The following is a 4,658-nucleotide window of genomic DNA, read 5'->3' on the forward strand; positions in this document are numbered from 1 at the left end:
ATTATTTAAATAAATAGCACGTAAGCAACTGTTCTTATTAAAGAAACAGAAATAATAGGCTCAGCCTTTTCACATCTTGTGTGTGTGCTTATATGGATTATGACATGCCCAGTTTTGCACAATTACTTTGAGAACACACATTTCTCCATGTGATGGTGCAGGTAGCTACCTTTCTCCTTCTTTGTTTTTTTCATAAGCCCCATCTTCCACCAACACCATACACAGAAAAGGCAAAAATGATCATCAGAAGCAGGATTTGTGGCTCAGTGACTTTGTTTACTGAGTTAAAAAGCTAAAATTTCTTCCATTCTATTGATTTCCTTGTAGCTCACTGGCTTGATTTACTTTTGGCTCTTCAACTCGGTTTCCTCCAGCTCTGATTCATGACTACTACGTTACTAAACCTGCAGAAAAAAGGCATTTTCGGCTTCCCCGATCACCTTTTATTCCTGTGTAAGAAGGCTGGTAGAAGGACTTCATCCCTCAAACCACACAGGATCAACACAAACCCAAGGCAGCCAGAAAAAAAGCCCTTTTTTCTGGGGGAGTGACTGGACACTGATCTATGAAGAACATCGTGTGTTCCCCCGGCACCAACTTCTAAACAGTCACTGGCCATGCGCCTGGATATTTTGGATGTTGCATGCCTGTCAAATAAATCAAAGATCCAGATGCAGAATCTGGCAAGGATGACATTCTGCTGGTGACTTTCAACCCGTAAGCTAGCGAGTAGGACAGAGAGAAGCATAAATACCGCGGTTTTTAATCAGAGATGTTATTTTGGGCAGCTGTTTTATTTAAAGGGAAGATGACACTTACTTCTTCCAGTTCATTGAACCAGCATTTCAAAAACTCCTATTTTTTTTAAGGAAAGGTTCTGAGGAGGGGATGGCTCTCTCTAGTGACAAAGAACGATCAATCAATAATGTGGCATCAGCCCTCAAAACGTCCCCTCCGTAGAATGGCAAGGAGGAAATGGTTTGAAGATGCATGTGAAGGAAGGTAATGAAATTTAAACTATTACTTCTGAACTGAAAGGGACCCAGCATCCCACAGTGTAGGCAGGGGGTAAAATTGAGAGACACACTCTGGCTCGTGCAGCTTACCGAAGGCGGATTTACTGCATGCCTTGCCGTGCTGCATCTCATGATTTCTTTGGCCCAAACCCTGAGATTTCTGCAACCCAGACTGCGGAACGCTCCACGGGACTGGCCAGCTTGGTGGATCCAGCGTGGTGCAGCTGGGTCATCCACCCCTACCACGGCACAGAATCACAGAATCTTCTAGGTTGGAAGGGACCTTAAAGATCATCTTGTCCAACCGTCAACCGAACTGACAAAAATAGACACCCACACAACAAACAAGGAGCATCACCATCACTAAACCAGACCTCCCAGCACTACATCAACCCGTCTTTTGAACACCTCCAGGGATGGTGCCTCAACCACCTCCCTGGGCAGCCCATTCCAATGCCTGAGAACCCTTTCAGTGAAAAAATTTTTCCTAATATCCAGCCTGAACCTCCCCTGGTGTAACTTGAGGCCATTTCCTCTTGTCCTGTCGCCTGTGACTTGAGAAAAGAGACCGACCCCCATCTCTCTACACCCTCCTTTCAGGCACGTCCCTGGTTATCTCACCGGGGGACACGGATCCACTTTGCTCAGGTTCTGCCAGGTTCAGAGGAACTCCTGCAGTTCATTGGTAACATATTCAGTAACATTAAGAGGATTTGGGTTTGGTGGTTTTTTTTTTTTTTTAATAGCTAAACAAACTGAACAATTACTGGAAAATGTCCTCTATTGGAGGGGTTTTGCTTTAAGTCACTGGGTGTTTCAGAAAGCTGGGCGTCTGGCCAGCCAGCCTGCGCTGAGTTTTCTGATACCCACGTCTCCTCCTGACAGACACTGCTCTCCTTTCCACCGCTCTCCAGAGCCAACCCTGCTCTCACCGAGGAGCTATTTGTCCTGTCAGCCCTGCAGAGGACAGCCAGTGTGTCCCACCGCTCTCAGCAGAGCCCCTGGATAAAGGAAAGCACGCTGTTTAATGCAGCTAAGCCGTAGGGCAGCGTGGAGGATGGCTACTTTGAAGACCCATTATCTGCAATTACATTTACCAGCGGCACAGAAATACTCCCTTTACACTTCGCTGAGTAAGAAGTTGCCCAAACCTCCCCAAACTTTGCCCAAAGGAAGGCAGGCAAGTGTCCTGCACAAGTCCCGGTGTTCACAAAACCCAGTCTCTCAAAGTGCTGTGAATTATCTGGTGTGAGTTACCTGGATCAGTGGCCGTAGACCCAAGGATGGACCACAACTAGATCTTCCCACTTAACAGTGACGCCGTTATCTCTGCAACACAGCATTTTGCTGCTCTTTTCTCCAGAGCCACAAACAGGTTAGCCATGACTCTGAGACAGAGAGATTCCAAAGGACAAGGTAACCAACTACCCTAATGACTCCTAACAACCACACAGGGAAGGGTTAACCATGGTTAACCCTTACCACCCAACATAACCTCACCTTTTTTAACCCAATATGAACTGTGGTTGTGGTTTTCCACTCTTCCATAACCATCTTGGTGCCAATCCTCTCCTTTCATTCATCCTCCCTGTCAAAGCTTTAACAACTATTTGGTGTTTATGCCATCCATTGGAAACCTACTTTTCAACAAAAAAGCACTTGCTGGAGAAAGCCTTTATTTACTACTGGGAATATTCAGCGTGCACCGGAGTTAATAAAGATGGCAAATAGGCATGTAATAGCAAGAAAAATCTCTGATTTGCTCCCTGAGTGCTCTCCCAGTGACCTGTGTCTTCGAAGAGGGTGTTTCTGAGCCACCCTTACAGCCAGATGCACGATGCAAATGCACAATGGTCTCACTGCTGCAGCCGTGAGCTGGGTCAACCGTCTACCAAAAAGTTTAGCTTTGATCGTTTTTACTAAGTAGAGCATTTAAGCCCACATTATTTTGTGGATCCGGAGTAATTCTTCTGCCACAGAAGCCTTAGCGCGCAGGAGACTCAGCGTTTGCCAACCATCTCAGTGATCTCATTTTACAGCCTCCGTAATAACATATTAAGCATTTTGAAGACCACTTTCCCACCTTCCTGTACTTTTTCCGCTATGATCTCAGTAGAGTCCTCAGGCTTTCAAAGCTGAGCAGGCTTAGCAGCTCTAAATAGCAATATATTCCACATACTTTCCATCTCCCACATCTTAACGGTGTGACTGTAAAGTGTTAAGTGAAGCCTCGGATAATTTTGGATTTGAATGAGGTTTCATGCGAGTGAATCATAAAAAACACACAAGCAGCACTTTCTGCACAGAGAGGAGAAGGAGGGACTCTTTGCCAGGGAGAGCTACCCAAACGATTTCCTTCATTATGGTTTTTCAAGTCCATGTGCTTCTTTTTAAGTAAAGGAAGAGTAGGCAATTGCTATAATCAGCAACACATTCCAGCTATTCTAGTCTAAAAGACTACATCAAATAACTTGACAGGGGCAAAAAAAAAAAAATCTAAGACAGATTTCATTTTGAGATTAAAAAAGAAGATGTTTTTCAAGCAAACAAACAAAAAAGATACTAGCAATTTACTTTCCATAATTCAAAATGCTTTTGCTTCTTTCCCCATTGAATGAATATAATGAATATAATGAACAGTGCTCTGGAGGCTTAGACCCAAAACTTCCTTCCTCACAAAAAAAGCTGTTTTACACTTTATTTTATATAGAACTACATTTTTAAAATGTGTATTGAAGCTAATCTGGTAGAACATGGGATTTAGAGCTCAGGTTACACGACTGCCTGTGAAATTTCCTAGTTTCCTGTTTTCATATATGTGTCTGTCATTTGGATAGACGCTGAAAACGGATTTGATGGAGTAGTATATTGTTGTAGGGATTCCTATTAACTATTTCAAGTCCTTTGGTATGCCTAAAAGAAAGGAAAGGTGATTTTGGAGGTGAATTCAGCACGTTCAGGTGTCCCTTTTATTTTATTATCTGCTCTGCAAATCAAATTGGTAAGTTTCTACCATTGGTAGAAAATTGGTAAGCAGCTATTTGGTGAGTTTTGTGCCATAAATCCCAAAACAAACTTGCACAAGAAATGCATCAAATTTTCTCACTTCTGTTCCCTTCGCACAGATTCAACTCGTATGTTTGACAAGCTTTTATATAGCCACAGTTACTAAACGTGTAAATTTTGTTGGGCTAAATTTAGAAATGAGGAAATACATGGGGGGAAAGCGCGTTAAAAAAAACGACAGGCCTCCCAAACAGCACGTGCACTATTTTTGAAGAGTTTTGGGCTTGGAAAACGATTTGAATGTAGGCACATACAACTGCTCCCGGCACAAAATCCTGGGGTTTATGGTTAAAAGACCCGGGCAATGCTCTTAAAGCTAAATCCTCCGGAGTTCTCTGTGTTCCCCCAGCCTCTCCCGCTATTTCCCCGCGAAGCAGGAAATCTGAGCGCTGGAAAAAAACGGGAAAAAAAAAAAAAAAAAAAAGTAAAAAAAGGCGAAATTCCCCCTTGGAAGGTGCTGTGTAATGAGCCGGTGGAGACGTGCTCGAACAGAGGTCTTACTTAACAGCAGCTGAGTCACGGTTTTGCAAACCAATGCCTGGTTTCTCCCCTCCTCGCTCCTCCTCCTCCCCCCCC

The sequence above is a fragment of the Calidris pugnax genome, unplaced genomic scaffold, assembly GCF_001431845.1.
Source record: "Calidris pugnax isolate Ruff unplaced genomic scaffold, ASM143184v1 scaffold40, whole genome shotgun sequence".
NCBI lineage: Eukaryota > Metazoa > Chordata > Aves > Charadriiformes > Scolopacidae > Calidris > Calidris pugnax.